At 48.2% G+C, this 19,595-nt stretch overlaps 1 protein-coding gene across 1 annotated transcript in view; it reads right to left on the bottom strand.

The window, feature by feature from the left end:
- The window catches only part of Rhbdl2 (rhomboid like 2), a 45,751-nt gene extending 30,573 nt beyond the window's left edge, over window positions 1-15,178 (bottom strand). The window contains exon 1 of the mRNA XM_057784047.1: window positions 15,122-15,178. The gene's annotated coding sequence lies outside the window, so the exon portion shown is untranslated. The remainder of the gene's footprint in view (window positions 1-15,121) is intronic.
- Window positions 15,179-19,595: the final 4,417 nt, after the last annotated feature.

A 19,595-nucleotide genomic window follows, 5' to 3' on the forward strand; every position in this document is an offset into this window, starting at 1 on the left:
TAAATCAGGGCTGGAGAGAGATGACTGAGTGGTTAAGAGCATTAGCTACTCTTCCAAAGGACCTAGGTTTGAGTCCCAGCAATACCCACGTGAAGGCTCACAGCATCCGGAAGCCTAGTTCCAGGGATCCCAAGACTTCTTATATCTTCTGTGGGCAGCACTGCACACAAGTGCTGGACAGATATATGCATAGGCAAAACACCCATACACGTAGAATAAAATAAATAAGAATTTTTTAAAAAATCAGTTGGATTCCTTAGATAGAAGGTACCTGTTGCCAAACCTGAAGAATCGAGTACAGTGCTAATGCTCAACAGCACTAATGCTCAACAGTACTGATGCTCCACAGTACTAATGCTCCACAGCACTAATGCTCAACAGCACTAATGCTCAACAGTACTAATGCTCGGCAGTACTAATGCTCCACAGCACTAATGCTCAGCAGTACTAACGCTCAATAGCACTAATGCTCAACAGTACTAATGCTCAACAGTACTAATGCTCAACAGTACTAATGCTCCACAGTACTCCACTTCCCAAGGGCTGCAATTAAAGACATGAGATACCGGCAATCAAACTCGGGGAGTCTGTATGCTACTTAAGTACTCTACCATGTGAGCTACGTCCCCAGCCACTGTGAGTCTTCTCTACTCCCCAAACAAGAAACAAAGGATGTAATCACTGAGATCACAGAAAATACATACTACATAAAGGTTTATCATGCGGAGCTGGCCTTTCACCTCACATGAACTCACATGGCTCAGGCTGTAGACAGTAGCCAATAAAATACCAAACCATATGTATTCAATCTTTGAAAGCGGAGGACTTCCAGTAAATTCTTTTGATAACACTGGTCAATTGTCCTCTTTCTTGGGGAATTCCAAACCTCTCCTCAATGAGCAGCAGGGACCACCTGATGCTTCCATTCCCCAGGCTCTAGGAAGCTAGGGTTGAGGTGTGGCCTAAATTTGGGCAGCTAACTGCATTTGCTTAAACAAAACAAACAACAAAAAACCAACAACAATGTTTAACCATCTAATTCTGCTGGCCTGAAACTTGTTATGTAGGCCAGGCTGGTTTTGAATGCACAGAGAACTGTCTGCCTTTGCCTCTCAAGTGTTGAGAGTAAACCACCATGCCTGGGTTGGGGTGAGTCCTGAGGTATTATAATCTGGCCCCACTTCCTGTCCACTCTCTACTTTTGACTGAGAAATTAACCAGTTGCCTCATAATCCTGTGGCCATATCTTCCCAGCCGTGAGAGATTGTATCCTTTCTTAAACTGTAAGCCAAAATAAGCCCCCTCTCCCTTTAAAAAAAAATGTAAAAAGGAAAGAGAAGAATAAAGAAGAAGAAGGGCGAAGAACAGGAAAGGAAAGGAAAGGAAAGGAAAGGAAAGGAAAGGAAAGGAAAGGAAAGGAAAGGAAAGGAAAGGGGAAGGGAAGGAGAGGGGAGGGGAGGGGAAGGGGAAGGGAAGGAGAGGGGAGAGGAGGGGAGGGGAGGGGAGGGGAAGGGGAAGGGAAGGAGAGGGGAGAGGAGGGGAGGGGAGGGGAGGGGAGGGGAGGGGAGGGGAGGGAAGGGAAGGGAAGGAAAGGAAAGGAAAGGAAAGGAAAGGAAAGGAAAGGAAAGGAAAGGAAAGGAAAGGAAAGGAAAGGAAAGGAAAGGAAAGGAAAGGAGAGACTGAACCCACACCATGTTGCCCAGTGTTTATATCATGTGTTGATTCCACACACACAGACCATCAGTGTCCAACATCAGGGCCGTGATCAGCTGTGATCTCTAAAGCTACCCTGCTGCAATGTTGTAACGGCTGCCAAAGGGCCTAAGAGACGGTTCTATTCCCAGCACCCATGTTTCTCTGTAACTTTGGAGCCTGTCCTGGAACTAGCTCTATAGACCAGCCTGGCCTCCAACTCACAGAGATCTGCCTGCCTCTGCCTCCCAAGTGCTGGGATTAAAGACGTGCGCCATCACTGCCCAGCCACAGCTGACTTTTTACGTGGATTCTGGAGACCTGAACTCCAGTCCTCATGACAGTTCCATGATTACTTTGCTGACTGAGCCACCCCCAGCTTTTTTCATGTTTTGTTCTGTGTTTTTGAGATGGGGATCTCATTCTGTAGCTGAATGACATTTCACAGTGACCTTCCAAATTCATCGCGCAAGTGGTGGGATTATAAGCATGAGCTACTTAGTCCAGTTTGTGAGCTTTCTTGTAAAGTAGGGCACTGAGACCCCGACTCGCAGATAAAGAAACTCAGGCTCCCAGGGTAACTTACAGGCAGAGAAGCCTGAAACCTCTTGACTCCAAAACTCCTGGACCTTTCCCTTCCTCCATATTCTCTTTCTCTTTCTTCTTTTCCCATTGTTATGTATTTATTTTATATGTATGGGTATTCTGTCTGCAAGCATGTCTGTGTAGTATGTCTGGTGCCTATGGCAGACAGAAAAGGATATTAGACCCCCTGGAACTGGAGTTACAGATGGTTGTAAGCCACCATGTGAGTGCTGGGAATCGAACCCAGGTCCTCCGGAAGAGCAGCCAGTGCTCCTAGCTGCTAAGCCACCTCTCCAGCCCCTTCCTCCATGTTTCCTAAGCACCACACATTATGGAAACGCGCATCTTCACACACTTCACCTTATCTCCCCGCTCTGGCTGCCCAAACAGACGCAGACCCAACTTTGGGATTTCTAAATGGAAGCTGATCTTCTGGTCATCGCCCTGGGTCAGGCTGAAAGTTCACAACACCACCATTGCTACCACAGGGACACCAAGTGAACGTAAGTGCCCCCGCGAGAACAGGACTTGCCTCTCTCTCAGAACGGGAAGGATCAAGTCAGGCTCACCTTCTCTTCGTTACCTAGCTCAGGGAAGTTGCTGGGCTACTGTCCTTTGAACAACTCTTCATTGATGGAAAACACCTTGGTCATCTGCTCATGTCGTTCCTTAACTGCAGTCACACGAGTAGGTTTCAAATAGCTGAATTGGTTTTTTCATGCAGCTGGTCCCACCCATTCATCAGTACCAGGCGAGTCCCTCCCGGGGCTGAGGCCAGCCTTCATGTGGCCAGGGAGCCAAGCAGTCTGGGCTGGGTGTACCCACTTGCCGCCCAGCTAGGCCTAGTGGGAGGCTTTTGGTGGCGTTGCTAGGCAACCTGGGTAATAGATGAGGCCAGGGATTGGGGTTCTGAGGCACACAGATTAACAGCCTCCTTCATCACACTGCAAGCCATCATTATGCCTTGGTCCAGAGCCTGCAGAGATCTCTCTGTGGTCATGGCCTGAAAGGATGCTTTTTTAGCTACAGAAATTAAGAACTGGTCTTTCAGTATTATAGGTTTGTGGTTGTGGCTGTTTTCTTTTAGCTCGATCTATGAGCACACAACTTGAAATAAACAGGCAAAAGATTTAAAAAAACAAAAATTGCCTTCACAAACCCCCATCACTAAAAGTTTTCCTTCTGGAAGCAATGCCCACTGGCCCTCCTGAGCGAGGGCAAATAAGGTAGGGAGTTCTGCATCCCCAGGTCTCTTCATGGCTCACTGTGCATTCGACATTCCTTCCGTGGACTCCACTGGCCTGGCTGTGGTTCAGGCTTGGAGGAAGCAGAGCTTGGGTGGTGTGCACAATAGTGTGTTCGTATTCCCAGAGATTGGGTGGTGTGCACAATAGTGTGTTCGTATTCCCAGAGCTTGGGTGGTGTGCACAATAGTGTGCTCGTATTCCCAGAGTTGGGGTGGTGTGCACAATAGTGTGTTCGTATTCCCAGAGTTGGGGTGGTGTGCACAATAGTGTGTTCGTATTCCCAGAGTTGGGGTGGTGTGCACAATAGTGTGCTCGTATTCCCAGAGTTGGGGTGGTGTGCACAATAGTGTGTTCATATTCCTAGAGCTGGGGTGGTGTGCACAATAGTGTGTTCGTATTACTTCCATTCAAAGACATCATAACTCCTCCCACGTCCAGTCGTCAGAGTCCCTCCTACTCCTGCTATTTTGGGAGACACTCCCATCCTAAGCTGTTGTTCCTATTTACAGATAAAGCAAAGGGGACACCAAAGCTTGCATTTCAGATGACAGCAGAGTCAGTTCCCTGGGGCCCACAGATGTATCACATTGCTCCTCCCAGAGCTACTGAATCCATCAGGAGGTGCACGCACCCCAGAAAATAGTAATAACAGTGGTAGGAACATAACACTGCTGAGCTGCATGTGGGCGATTCGCACTGTGATCTCAGTACCCACGAGGTCAAGTTGGCCAGGCCTGCATAATGAGTCCCAGCTCAGCTAGGCCTACATAGGGACTTTGTCTCAGGAAAAAGGGGAGGAGAGGGAGAGGCCGTGGAGCTAATTCAGCAGTCAAGAGGACCAGCTGCTCTTCCAGAAGATGCAGGTTTGGTTCCCAGCCCCCACGTTCTATTCACAACTATCTATAACTCCGGTTTCAATGCATCTGACCCTTCCTCTGACCTCCACAGACTCCCGCACACATGTGGCATAATATGTATATACATTCAGGCACACATATGTACTCATGAAATAAAATAATTTTCTAGATTAATTAATTGTGTGTGTTTGGGTGTTTTGCCTGCACATGAGTGCCAGGTGCTCCCAGAGATCAGATGAAGGCATCAGAGCCCCTTGAATTAAAGTAATGGATGATTGTCAGCGACCATGTGGGTGCTGGGAAACAAACCTGGGTCCTCCGAGAAAGCAATAAATGCTCTTAACCACTGAGCTCCTAAATAAATATTTCTTAAAGGTGCCCACTGCTGTAGAGGACATAGGACTCCATCCTGGACCTTGTATTATCTTCAACACATCATCCTTATTGATTATAACTGAGCTTTCAAAACTTCCCCATGTACATTGAGAAAGATAGTCCAGAATAATTCCCGGGAAGCTGGTACAGTATTTAAGAAATTTGACCAAGCTAACATTCCAGAGCACAGACTAAAGAAATCCTGACACCATGTCAGTACTTGAAGAAGTAAAAATCATTGCTTTTGTTAAAAATCTGTAGTCCGGCAGTGGTGGTGCACGCCTTTAATTCCAGCACTTGGGAGGCAGAGGCAGGCTGAATCTCTGAGTTCAAGGCCAACCTGGTGTACAGAGCAAGTTCTAGGACAGCCAAGACTACACAGAGAAACCCTGTCTCAAAAACAATGGAAAGAAGGGAGGGAGGGAGGGAGGGAGGGAGGGAGGGAGGGAGGGAGGGAGGGAGGGAGGGAGGGAGGGAGGGAGGGAATCTGTAAGCGTTCTTACAAAGTATTTTCCCTTCTGTGTATGTATGTGTGTTAGAGTATGTCTTGGTTGACCTGTACATGTGCTCTTGTGGGGAAAGCAGAGGTCAACCTCAGGTGTCTTTCCCCAATAGCTATTCACCTTGATTTGATATTTTGAGTTAGGATCTTACACTGGGACCTAGGAGGCTTGACTATAGATTAGGTTGACTAGCCAGCTAGCCCCAGGAATTCTTCTGTCCACCTTCTCAAGAACTAGGATTTCTCCCCAGCCCCTTCCTCCACCTTTTTTTTGAGACAGGATTCCAGGTAGGCCAGGTTCACCCCTATGTAGCCAAGGATGACTTTGGACTCAAATTCTGATCCTCCTCCTCCCCCCTCCACCGCCTGAATGTTGGGATCACAGGCTTGCACCACCACACCCTATCGAAATGACTTTCACTCATTTAAGTATCTGTTTGTCTTTAGTTTGGTTTTTGAGACTGGGTCTCTCTACTTAGCCTTGCCTGGCCTGGAACCGTGTAAAGCAGGCTAGCCACAAACTCAACAGAGATCCTCCTGCCTCTGCCTTAAGAGTGCTGGGATTAATGGCGTTCTCACCCATTTGTGAAATGTCTTTTAAATAGGGCCCTTCGCTGTAAACATACGTGCCAGAAAGCATAGGACTAGGGATTCCTCAGGCTGTGTCTGTCAGTGCTAAAGCTGGAGCCATTGTGGACAAACCTAGAATTGCTGGTCCGCCCTTCCCTGGAATGTCTTTCTCAGGCTAATTGGGGGAGGGGAAGTGTGGCTGGGTTGTCCCATGTCTAGGGCCATGGTTACTAATCCTACCTTCGTGTCAGAATTATCTAAGGTCTTCTTTGTCTGGGTTTACCTCTGCTCAGTGGAAATCTTTGGGGACAGGATCACATGGGATTTATTTTTTCACAGTCCCACAATGTAGCCTCAGCTAGCCTAGAATGGAATGCCTCTTTATGTAGACAAGGCTAGCTCCAAGTGCTGGGATTAAAGCTGATCACCCCATACAGCTTATTTTTATTAACTGTGTGTTTAGGGGCAGATATGTGCGCATGAGTGTAGGCTCCTAGGCGGCCAGATGCACGGAATCCCCTGAAGGTAGAATTGCCAGAGGTTGTGAAGTTCCTGGTGCAGGGTCTAGAAATTGAATTCATTTGGTGTGTAGCTCTGCTTCTGGCTAACTGTTCTTATGACCTGAAGTATGTCAACCTAGGACATGAAATTTTGTGCTTAAAAGCTCACCCTGAGAGAGACTCAGTGCTACAGTGGAATCCCGAACACCCAGCGTAGTCGCCAGCCAACTAATAAAGACCCCTGTCCAAGCAGTCTTCTCCCGACAGCAAAACCAGGGCGTGGGAGGAGAGACAGGGGCGGGGAGAGGAGGAGGCCATGGCAGCAGCTCCTGCCTAGAGGTTTGTTTTCAAGGCTGAGAAAGTAGCTCAAAGCGTAAAGTACTCCCTGGGCTGAATCAGGCACAGGCATGATGGTACACACCTGTGATCCCAGCGCTCAGGGGCTCAGGAGGCAGCAGCAAGCAGACTTCTGTAGGCCTGGTAGAGACAGGCAGACAGAGAGGAGGGGGAGAGGAGAGGAAAAGGGGGGAGAAAGGGAGAGGGGAAAATATAGAGGGGGGAATGGGGAGAAGGAAACAGGATGAGAAGAGAGAAGGGGAGGGGGGAGAGAGGAGAAGGGGAAGAGATGGAAAGCCGGCATATATTTTTAACCACTCTCCCTGTGTATTCTTATGTACACCATTCTCCAGTGACCACCAAAGCTCATGTTAAGTGTGTGCTTGTGTGCTTTAGCCAGCAGTCCCTAGATGCCTGGTAAGTGTTAGGCTCTAGAAAGACATAGAAGAAGAAAGAAAAGAAAGCAAAACAAACAACAAAAATGCTCTACTCCTCTACTCTTCAGAGGGAAATAAAAAGTCCTAAGAACTACTGCAACCAGCAGTGTACTGCAGCATAGACGAAAAGTGGGCCAGCACCAGCACAGTGGGACCACTGTTCAATCTCCAGTGGGCCAGTACTGGCATGGTGGGACCACTGTTCAATCTCCAGTGGGCCAGCACCGACAGAGTGGGACCACTGTTCAATCTCCAGTGGGCCAGCACCGACAGAGTGGGACCACTGTTCAATCTCCAGTGGGCCAGCACCGGCACAGTGGGACCACTGTTCAATTTCCAGAGCCCATTGCTGCAGACTAAAGGCGAGCACCCAGGTTGTCATTCCTCCCACTAAAAGATGGAACTGGTTTCCTCTCTTCTTAAGTCATAGGGCCAACCCTGTGACCGGTTTTAACCAATACCACATGGCAGAAGTAGCCCTGGGGACTGTCCAAGGCCAGGCTTTGAGTACTCTTAGGCCAGCCGCCAGGCTCTGCAGAAGCCCACATTCCCAGCACGGAGGCTAAGGCCATGTAGAAGAGCAACAAGACACCAGACCAATAATGACACCTTCTTGGGCTTCTTGGGCAACTGGATGTCATCAGTTGACAGCAAAGGGAATAGAAAAAGTGTTCAACTTCCCCAGATTCCTGACCCACTGAGTCAGGACAAAATAAAACAGTGGCTGTGTTCAGACACTTATTCGGAGTTACTTGAGACAGCATTAGCTAGCAACGTTCAGAGCTAGATGACAAGAGGCCACCTCACTGTGTCTTCCCACTGACACTGGTCATCTCTGTCCCCTTCTGTACAGTAGATTACAGATGACTCAGCTAACGCTCCAGAATTAGCCTCCGCCTCCATCCCTATTTCCGCCTGCTTTTTTAAACAAACCGCACTCTCATTGACTTGCTCAAAAGCCACGGCAAAGCGGGAGTGTAGCTCCCCTGGTAGAGCACTTGTTCTACCAGGCACAAGGCCCTCAGTTCCATCTCCAGCACCCCAAAGAAGAAGGGGGAACAAAACCAAAGCTGTTTCTGTTGTCTTCAGGATAAATAGAGTAGATGCACGACCTAGCTCCTGCCTTTTTACAGAATCCAGTGTCCATCCATCTCTCCCAACAATGTGTTGCAGCCATGGGGAACTCTCTCTGCCTCTGAAACTCATCAGACACTCTCCTGCCTCAGAGTCATTGCACTTTCTGTTCCTTCTAACCAGCACCGCAACCCCAACACAGCAATGCCCCCTATGGGATTGGCACCTCCCTAGGCAGTCTCCTCTGCCTACGCCTTCCTCCACGCCAATGCTCTAGCACATTTTCCTGCTTCCTTGCTCCAAACACTTACCATACCTAAAAATATATAGCATATTTACTGTCTGTCTACTAGTACAGGAAGGTCAGGATTGCTCGTTTTCCGTTCCATCTACACCCCAGCATCCTACCCTAGTGAAAAACCCTTAGTGAGCCCTGAATGGACCACAAAGTAAATGAAGAAGGAAAGAGGAGAGGAAATAGAGTGAGAAAACCCTGGTCCTGCTCCAGAGCATCCCCTGCTTGCCTGTGGAAAAGTCATCTCCCCTAACACAAGCCAGAAGTTCATCTTCACCGAGCAAAGCCTGTGTATGCCGTCTGCCCATCGTTTTGCCCCTGAACCCCATAGGAACTTTGAAATGCCATAGCCCTTTCTCGTACTTCTCCTGGAAGGGTTTTAGAGATCAACCCTAGGATCTCAAGGGTGCTAAAGAAGCACTTTACCACTGAGCTGGATCCCTGACTCTTTTAGCGTTTTTGAGACAGAGTCTCATGAAGTTGCCCAGGCTGGCCACAAAAGCTTCAGTCTCCTAAGAAGCTGAGATCTTAACTCTGTACCATCAGACTTCATTTTTGTTTTGTGGTTTTGAGAAAAGGTAGCTTGCCACCCAAGGTCTTCTATGGCTTTGTAGCCAAGGTTGGCCTTGAACTTCTGATCTTCCTGTCTCTACCTCCCTAGTAGGCACCTCCCAGTTGTAATTAAAGGACCTTGGAATTAACAGACTGATATGCTAAGAACACAGATTCCAGAGGAATTTAAAGGTCCTGAATACAAACTTTGATTTGAGCAATGTACTGAATCTCTTTCTTTCTTTCTTTCTTTCTTTCTTTCTTTCTTTCTTTCTTTCTTTCTTTCTTTCTTTCTTTCTAAGTTGTGGGGATGGAACCCAGGGCTTTTCGAACAGTAGGCAAGTGCTGTATACCTGCAGCCTGTATTAAACCTCTTGGTGGCCCAGGAACTTCATCTATAAAAGGATGGTGTGAGGGTTAATACCATCAACTTGAATCACCAAAGATAAACCTCTGGGTCTGCCTGTGAGAGACTCTCTTGTTTAGTTCATTGAGATAGGAAATCCCACCCTAACTTTGTGGCACCATTCCTTTGGCTGGGGTCCCAGACTGGATAACAAAAGAAAAAGTGCAGCTTATATAGGCCAGGCTGGCCTCAACCTCCTTATGATGACCTTGAACTTCCAATCCTCCTATGTCTACCCCCCAAATGCTGGGATTACACCTGCACCGCCATGCCCAGATTATGCAGTGCTGGGGTTTGAACTCAGGCTTTCATGTGTATGCTATGACTACTAAGCCAGCATCCTGCGAATACATCTCCATGCCCTCAGTTCTGCTTCGTCGTTTCTTGTTGTCTTTCCAAAGATGGGTCACTGCTCTGTCTGTCCTCTGTCTTTCTGTGGCGCAATAGTCAGAAGGCTAATTGGAAAGCTGGGTGTGTTAGGTATGTCTGTGATCTCAGTGCTCCAGAACCTGAGGCAGGAAGTGTTAGAATTCAAGGCCAGCCTTGTCTCATAAAAATAGAACCAGCCAGTTGTGGTATCACACACTGGTAGGATGTGCTGGAGAGGAAGAGGCAGGAGAATCATAATTTTGAGGCCAGCCTGAGCGACACATTGAGGCTGGAGAGATGGCCCAGCCGTTAAGAGTACATACTGCATACTGTTCTTCCAAAGGATCCACCTGGTGGCTCAGAACCATCTGCAACTCCAGTTCCAGGGGTCCAACGCCTCCTTCTGACCTCCATGGGCAGCATGCATACACATGGTGCACATATATACATGCAGGCAAAACACTCTTATAAATAAATAAATCATTAAGAAGAAAGAAAGAGCCGGGCGATGGTGGCGCACGCCTTTAATCCCAGCACTCGGGAGGCAGAGGCAGGCGGATCTCTGTGAGTTCGAGACCAGCCTGGTCTACAAGAGCTAGTTCCAGGACAGGCTCCAAAACCACAGAGAAACCCTGTCTCGAAAAACCCAAAAAAAAAAAAAAAAAAAAAAAAAGAAGAAGAAAGAAAGAGAGAGAGAGAAAGAAAGAAAGAAGCCAGAAAAGTTTATAAAGATAACCAGAGATTGCTTTGTTCCTGAGAAAGAATAAAAAAGAGATTTGGTGACTAGAGGGGAGGGACTATGCCTTACTACAGATTCAATAGTACTGATTTTACTCAAATCTACTCATCGAAACTAATTATGAGCCAGATACTAGTCTAAGGATTTTCACAGAAAAATAAGCTTAATACTCAGAGCAAACCAGCACAGTCGATTCTCACGGCCTTCGTTAGTTACCTGCCATGAAGAGACCTGACAAAGGCAACTTAAGGGGGAAGAGAGGAGGAACAGGCGTCTCTTGTCACAGTCTGAGAGTCCAGTCCCTCGTGGCTGGAAACCACAGCAGCAGGAGCGTGAAGTAGCTGATCACATGACCACATTGAATCCACGATCAGGAACAGCAAGTGACAGAGACATTGTGGCTACTGGTTGGTGAGACTCTGGCTAGTCAGGGAGCCCCAGGATCCTCCTGTCTCCACCCCCTAGAGCTGTGAGTTGGGATTGGGATGATGTGGTACCACACACAGCTTTTACAAGAGTCTGAAAGATCAATCTTAGGTCCTCCTACTTATACAGCCTGCACTTTACCTACTGACAGTTCCGCCAGCCTCTCAGCCTCATGTACCCAAGGCTATGGCCTCAAACAGTTTGTAACTGAGGCTATGGTTGGATTTGGTTCTCTGTACCCACCTCCCGAGTGTTAGGATTATTGGCAGCCATCTCTGCTCGTGGTTTACGCAGCACTAGGAATAGAGCCCAGGGCCTTGTGCACGCTAAGCAAGCACTCTACCAACTGAGGTATATCTCCAGCCAACCTCAATTCTTGCTTCCCCACACACACACCCTGTACTGTGGCCATACTGAGCCTGAGCAGGTTGGGTTCCCGCTCTCTGATAGGTCTCCTCCTGAGCTCTGCCCTCTGTTGGAACATCTTCCCTCTTCCCTCCCTGCAGTCCCAATTTGAATCCCTTTCCACCTCCTCTACAGAGCCTTGCCATATATGTACACACACACACACACACACACACACACACAGAAGTGAGTGCCCCTGGAAGGCCCCTCACTAACCTCTGCTTGTATCTGGGATGGTTTCTTTGTGTCGTAACTGCTTCTTTAACAGACTCTGGGCATCCTGAGTGCAAGGCTTCCGTTTTAGCCACTGTGAATCCTATCACACCATCCATGGAATGCATCACTAGCTATCCGTCAGCTTCATTCGTTCAAAAAGGACTCACCGAGCATTCTTACAGCAAGAACATGGAAGGCGCCCTGCCTGTGTGACTGATAGAGACACCATCCCTGCCCCTTGGGTTGCCTAGGTTGCTTCGGCTTTGTTCACTTAAGGTCTTGCTGTATAGTCCTAGCTGGCCTGGTACTTGCTATGTAGCCCAAGGTGGCCTCAGACTCGCCCAAAAACACATGCTGCCACAGCCCAGTGTAGGGAATACAGGCATGAATCATCATGCCAAGGTAATTACTGCCCTTTTGGAACCTTTAGGTCTCCCGAGACAGATAAAGCACATGAATGAATGAATGAATGAATGAATGAATGAATGAATGAACGAACCAACCAACCAACTAACTACAGGAGTGTCTCCTCCCACCTGGATAAAACAGCCCTGAACAAGAGAAGTGAAAAGGCTGATGTTTCTGTAGTTAGGGAACGAGGACACCACACACACACATACACACACACACACATACACACACACACACACCCCGCTTCCTGCCCTTTATACAGAGACTTTGAAAGACAACAAGGAGTTGAGCAGACAGCTTGGAGTCTGATCTCCAAGTCTGAATTCTAGATCCATTACTCATTAGCCATGTGGTCTTAGGTAAACCCTCAGGGGATGAGAGTAATATAGCATGGTTATGATCTAATGCGATAATGTCATTTTGTTTGGTTGGTTGGTATTTGAGACAAGGTCTCTGTGTAGCCCAGGCTGGCTTTGAACTCAGCCTCCTGAGTGTTGAGATGGTAGAGGTGCAGAAGCACAAGATAAAGCGCTGAGTGCTCAGGCTCAGCTGGGGCTGAGGGACTATACACAATTACCACCTGTTGGGGAAGGTGTGTCACTTTCTTTAATGGTCTGCCACAAACAATTTGTCTCTTTGACACTAAATAACTCCCACTCCCACTCCACAAATTAGCTCTAACTAAACTCAGTGGCCACACACTTGAAGTAGAAAGGAGATTTATTGAGGGTACCAGTGAGAAAGAGGGGGATGAGGGAGGGAGAATGGTGAGGGTACCGTGGGGGAGAGGGGGATGAGGGGAATGGGGATGAGGGAGGGGAATGGGGATGAGGGGAATGGTGAGGATACCAGTGGGGGAGGGGAGAGGGGATGAGGGAGGGGAATGGGGATGAGGGGAATGGTGAGGATATCAGTGGGGGAGAGGGGGATGAGGGAGGGGAATGGAGATAAGGGAGGAGAATGGGGATGAGGGGAATGGTGAGGATACCAGTGGGGGAGGGGGGATGAGGGAGGGGAATGGAGATAAGGGAGGAGAATGGGGATGAGGGGAATGGTGAGGATACCAGTGGGGGAGGGGGGAGGGGATGAGGGGAATGGTGAAGGGTACCAGTGGGGTAGAGGGGGATGGGGATGAAGGAGGGGAATGGGGATGAGGGGAATGGTGAGGATACCAGTGGGGGAGAGGGGGATGAGGGGGATGGGGATGAGGAGGATGGGAATGGGGATGAGGGGAATGGTGAGGATATCAGTGGGGGAGAGGGGGATGAGGGAGGGGAATGGGGATGAGGAGGATGGGGATGAGGGAGGGGAATGGGAATGTGAAAATAACTACAATTCATTTTATGAATGTACAAAATTATCAAATAATTTTTTTTTTTTTGGTTTTTCGAGACAGGGTTTCTCTGTAGCTTTGGTGCCCGTCCCGGAACTAGCTCTTGTAGACCAGGCTGGCCTCGAACTCCCAGAGATCCGCCTGCCTCTCCTGCCTCTGCCTCCCGAGTGCTGGGATTAAAGGCATGCGCCACCACCGCCCGGCTCAAATAAATTTTTAATGGGGAGGATACACGAGGAAGGCAGAGGCAGGAGGGTCTCTGAGAGTTCAAGACCAGTCTAGTGTAAGTAGTGAGTTTCAGGCCAGGCAAGAATAATGAAACCTGGCTTTAATGAAACCTGGCTCAAAAAAAAAAAAAAGGAATAAAATAGATTTTTAAAAAATATGGAAGGGAGCCGGGCGGTGGTAGCGCACGCCTTTAATCCCAGCACTCGGGAGGCAGAGGCAGGCGGATCTCTGTGAGTTCGAGACCAGCCTGGTCTACAAGAGCTAGTTCCAGGACAGGCTCCAAAATCACAGAGAAACCTTGTCTCGAAAAACCAAAAAAAAAAAAAAAAAAAAAATATGGAAGGGGAACAATGTTTTGGGGAACAATGTTGTTTGCAGGTCCCAAGGCAGGAACACAGCATAAGAGTCAGGCCCTAGCTATGGCCCAGTGTTTAGACCTTCACCCAGAAGTTGGTCTCCCTGCGCTCTCACACCTTCTGGCCTCCAACCCCCTAGAGTACCACCTCCACTGCTCACTTTAGTTTACAGGCCACCTGAGTTCTGTTGAGGCCAGGGTTTGTCTTCTACATCTTTACAAGCCTGCAGCCAGTTAGGGAGGGAGTGGCTGAAAGAGGGACAAAGAAAGAGAAAGTGTAGCTGTTTATCCGGGCCCCACTGTGTGCCATTCACCCGGCCTGTCCTTGATTCAGCTAGTTCCTTATCATCTTTCAAAGCAAACAAACAAAACGAAAACCCTGCGAGGAAGCTGAGGCCCAGGAAGTAAACAGAAGACGTGGGGTAGGAATCCAGGCCTCTCTGGTTCTCCAGCATAATTTCCCACCACGCCTGCCTACCAGTTTGAAGATGCGTGCGGATAAATTTCAATTTTCCTGTTCACGGAGGAGAAAGGGGATGCTCCTCTCTCCAGACAAGTGAAGTGCACACTCAACTAATGAGTAAACGAATGAACGCCGCCGATTTGAGTGAGTGAAATCCCTCGGGTGCCTTGTACCAGGAAGGAGGAAACTTTCCGGGGGAGCGCCTTGCTGGAAGTGTTGAGACTTCCCGGCAAGCCCCTCGGGCAGGGACAGAGGCTGGGGAAGCACGGGGTAGAATCCCTGCTCAGGTGGAGATAGAGACGTTACCAGAGTGTGTGGTTGCAGGTGGAGCTAAGCAGTAGAACACTTATTTGGCATGATACAGTACACACACACACACACCCCACACCACACACACCACACACCAGCACGTCTCCCGCCAAAAATAAAAAATAAACCCTGGGAGTCCGAGGAGGATGCTATAGAGAAAGTAAAAGTGATCAACAGGGTTTGAAAAGTCAGTGAGGGAGCAGGATTAAACTCCCTGGTCGCCTCCCCAACCATTTCCAAAGCGTTCCAAAGCGCTGTCAACTTTGAAAAGGAAAAGTTTCAGAGCGCTAAGCGGCCTCTCTAGGTAGATTCTGGAAGCAGCACCTTTCCTTCCCCTCATCGGTTGGCAACCAGCTTTAATGCGCTGCCTGGAATTCCTGCCATTCGCCTCGTTTCAGTACTTGGCCTCCCAGCACCAGCCCCAACCCCTGTACCTTACCTGGGGAGGCCAAGGCACAGCCGTCCCACCCTGCAGTCCGATCTTGCTCTTCAAGCAGCGAACGGAGCAGCCTGCTGGCCCAAGCTGCAGCCTACCAGGCTCTCCACTCGCCTTCCCTGAACTAAAATCGTCCAGACAGGTTCCTAAGGGGGAGCGTGCCAAAGGAAATTCCCTCTCCGCCTAGTGGCCTGGCCTAGGCTGGGCCAGCCCTGCTAGGCAGTCTCTCCTGGGCTGGCCCTGGATGAATGAGTTCGGGCCTCCTCCTACTTGGGTATGTGCCAGGGAGCCAGTGACAGCCGCCCTGTTCTTTCTCCTGGGCGTTGCTATCCATGCCTCCTCCGGGTCCTGCCTTCCTTTCTGTGACTGAGCCGGCCTTCTGCTCTCTGCGCTCCAGGAAAGGCCTGAGCTGCAAGGCCTCTGTTACTCTGCATGGATTGTCCTGGAATCACACTCCAGTGTGACCCAAGCCTGGTATTCCACAAAAGGCTCTGGACAGTTTGGTCACAAGGCTCCTAGATTCTGCCCACAGACTGGGATGTGCCTTGGCTATGGCACAAGAGGCTTGCCAATCTCTGATTATCCAATCAAAGTATCTGGAGGATGGCTGGCCTTGTGCCAGGTCCTGCGAGTGGAGAAGTAGGTTAACCTGGTGCCTGCCCACCAACTGTGCTAACAAGACAAAACGGAGTACTCTGCTGAAGATTTGCCCAAGATTCAGGCATCGTGATCAATGAGGACTTCCCTATGTGGAAGAGTTCTAGAAAAAGCTCTCAGAGATGACAAGCCACTGAAGTTCAGAATTGTGAGCAAGCAGTGTCAGGTCAGGAAGGGCCTTGCAAGGCTTGCTGGGAACTATTCAGACTTTACACTAACATAGAGAGACTCAGAGAGGCTGGAAACGTGGTGTCAGATTCAGATAGAATGGTATTTTCTGTGCTGGCGATGGAACCTAGGGCCTCACACAGGCCAGGCAACTGCTCTATCACTCAGTTATACCCTCACCTTAAGGTGAAGTTTTAGTTTTTAGTCTAACACAATAACTAATTTTATGTGTATATTGTGTGCCTGCTTACTTGTATGTGGACTATGTGTGTGTGTGTGTGTGTGTGAGAGAGAGAGAGAGAGAGAGAGAGAGAGAGAGAGAGAGAGAGAGAGAGAGGAGAGAGGAGAGAGAGAGAGAGATGTGTCTGCAGATGCCAGAGGATATTGGATTCCCTGGATAATGAGTCCCTAATCCAGAGCACTGATCAGGATTAGTGTAGGAAAGGGACAGGATCCGAGGTGGTAAGCGGAAGGCTGAGTGTGATAGTGCACCGCTATCATCCTAGCACCTGAGATGTGGTGGGAAGAGGATCACAGTCTTAGGGTAAGCCTTGACTACATGATAAGACCTTGTTTCAGAAAAAAAAAGAGTTGGCTCTAACTCTCAGAGGTAAAGTAACTGTGAGCATGTGGCAGGCCCCGTGTTTAATATGTAGCAATGTAACAAACAAGAAGAAAAAAAAAAAAAACCTGTTAAGATTGTACCACAGGGGGCTGGAAAGCTGGCTCAGCGGTTGAGTGAGCGCTAGCTGCTCTTCTGGAGGACCCAAGTTCAATTCCCAGCACCCACATGGCAGCTCATAGTCATCTGTAACTCCGGTTTCAGGGAATTCAACATGCTATTCTGGCCTTTACAGGTACCAGGCATGCACAGAGTGAACAGATGCACATGCAGGCAAAACACCCATACACGTAAAATAAATAATATTGTAGCGCGTATGAATTTAATGTCTACAGGAGGAGTCTGGCTAGCCAGGATGAATCCCAGATGTGGTGGCTGTTTGGGCTGCCAACTTGACTACGTCTGGAATTAATTGAAACTCAAAAATGGCTGGACACACTTGTAAGGGATTTTTGCCACCACTAATCTGGACCTTTGAGGTGGGAAGACACATCTTTAATTCAGATCTTTTGAGGTAGGAAGATCTGCCCCATGCCTTTGCTGGAAGCCTGCGCAGATGACACAGAAGAAGGAAACCTCTCTCTGCTTGCCCTCGCTCTCACAAGAAAGTTCACCCCTTCACTGCTTCTTCAGGATTCCAGGGTATATCTGAAGACCAGCTGAGATATCCAGCCTGGTGGACTGAATAACTACTGCATTCTAGAACCTTCTAGTCATAGGCAGCTATCGTTGGATTAGCTGGACGCAGCCTGTAAGTCGTTCTAATAAATCCTCTCTCTCTCTCTGTCTGTCTGTCTCTCTCTCACACACACATAAAAGAGAGATTCATTCTTTAAGTTCTGTTGCTCTAGAGGACCCCGACTAATACACCAGGGTTCAAACCTGAATAACCAGGTTGAATGGTACTCACAAGGAAAGCACTGCTGAAGGGAATTAACCCGGCTCTGGACTTGTGGATTCAAGAATGCCAGTCCAAAGGTTCAGGAATCAGTCACTCCATGGAAAGATAACCCAAAAATGTGGCAAGGGAAAGCTAGAAGAGAAGCCAGAACCCAGAGCTAAGCATCCTGACCATACAAGGATTCAGTATGTAGGCAAGGATTCAGGTGGAGGAAAAGTAGAGAATTGGGTCACAGAGCAGAGTGGGCTGCTCTGGGCACTAGAGATGGGTGGCTGAGGCTTTTCACAAAGACCTTATACCTACCTATGAGAGACTTGAACTCAACCCCTTCTTTTCTTCTCAGAGTAGGTGGCACAAGTTACTTGCCAGGCATTAGAGGATGAGAGCTGGTGGGAGGACAGAAGGAAAGTGTCGCTGCCAAAACAGATGAGACAGTGAGCAAGGCAATGAAGAAATGAGGCTCACAGAGAGATAGCAGAGTCTAGTCAAAGGGGCACAGAGCAAGAAGCAGCAAGAACCAGGCGATGTGGGATGTCCTTCTCAAAGTGTGTTGCTTTTATTGGCCAATGATTAACACTGTTTCATCCAGTGGCTTAGCAGAGGAAAGCCAGGTGGGAAATCAGAACAGAGATAGAGAGAGAGTAGGTGGAATCAGGCAGATGCCATGTAGCCAAGGAAAAAGATGCCAGAACATTATTGGTAAGCCACAGTCTCGTACAATACATAGATTAATAGATATGGGTTCACTTAAGATGTAAGAGCTAGCTAGGAATATGCCTGAGCCATTAGTCAAGCAGTGTTGTAATTAATACAATTTCTGTGTGATTATTTGGGTCTGAGCAGCCAGAAAATGAAAGTGCAGTCTCTGTTTACAAACAGGGACCATTGGAGTGAAGAACTAAGGGATTTAGGGACCATCCTGAGTAATAATAACTTAGTACAATCAATACTACACAGTGAGACTCAAGATGGAGCCATTAACTTGTCAGCTCCTGGAACTGGAGACTAAGGTTTTTTGATTGCTTTTTTTTGTTGTTGTTTGTTTGGGTTTTTTTGTTGTTGTTGTTGTTGTTTTGTTTTGTTTTTCGAGACAGGGTTTCTCTGTGGTTTTTGGAGCCTGTCCTGGAACTAGCTCTTGTAGACCAGGCTGGTCTCGAACTCACAGAGATCCGCCTGCCTCTGCCTCCCGAGTGCTGGGATTAAAGGCGTGCGCCACCACCGCCCGGCTTGTTTGGTTTTTTTAAGACTTGTTTATTTCATTTTATGTATATAAGTGCATGTACACCTTTATTCCATAAGAAGTCATCAGATTCCATAGAGATGGTTGTGAGTCACCACGTGGTTGCTGGGAATTGAGCTCAGGACCTCTGGAAGAGCAGCCTGTGTTCTTAATCACTGAGCTGTCTCTCCAGCACCCCCCCAAACCTCTGTTTTCAAGACAGGGTTTCTCTGTGTGGTCTTGTGTTGTCTGTGTGGTCTTACCTGTCCTGGAATTCACTCTGTAGACCAGGCTGGCTTCGAACTCAAAGGCTTCTGAAACAGCAGGCAGTGTTCTTAACCACTGAGCTATCTCTCCACCCCCGAGAATGAGCTCTTAAAACACAGTGAAAGCTATATATAGAGCGAAGAGGAGAATGGAAGGAGACAAAGAAGAGAGGGAGGGAAGGAGAAGAGGAGGAGAGAAGAGAAGAAAGAGCCATATGAGGCAGGATCCAAGAACAGAAAATTAAAGAAACGCGAGGAGGAGAAGGAGGTTCGCACTCCAGAACATTGTTCAAATCTCTCATCCTCTGGGAGTTGAAATTTCCAGCACAATTAACATTTGCTGCGAAGGTTATCTATAGAGATAATAATCCTTTTATATAGCTAGTTTGCTAAGAATGAACCATGCTTAAAGCTCAAACATGTATGCTATTTCTCCTCTCACTATTATGGCTTTTCCTCCCAATATAGCCTTTCCCCTTTCCCAGATGTCAACCTGCAATTTGTGAGGAATTTCACAAACAAGTTTTTAAGTTAAGACGTGTCTTAAACGCCTGTGCAAACTTTGTGAGCCAGGGTTTGACCTTATCAGGTTGTAATCTTATCCAAGGCACTTCTGTAACCATCCCATGATATCATTCACAAAA

Source organism: Chionomys nivalis, chromosome 11 (genome assembly GCF_950005125.1).
Source record: "Chionomys nivalis chromosome 11, mChiNiv1.1, whole genome shotgun sequence".
Classification (NCBI taxonomy): Eukaryota; Metazoa; Chordata; class Mammalia; order Rodentia; family Cricetidae; genus Chionomys; species Chionomys nivalis.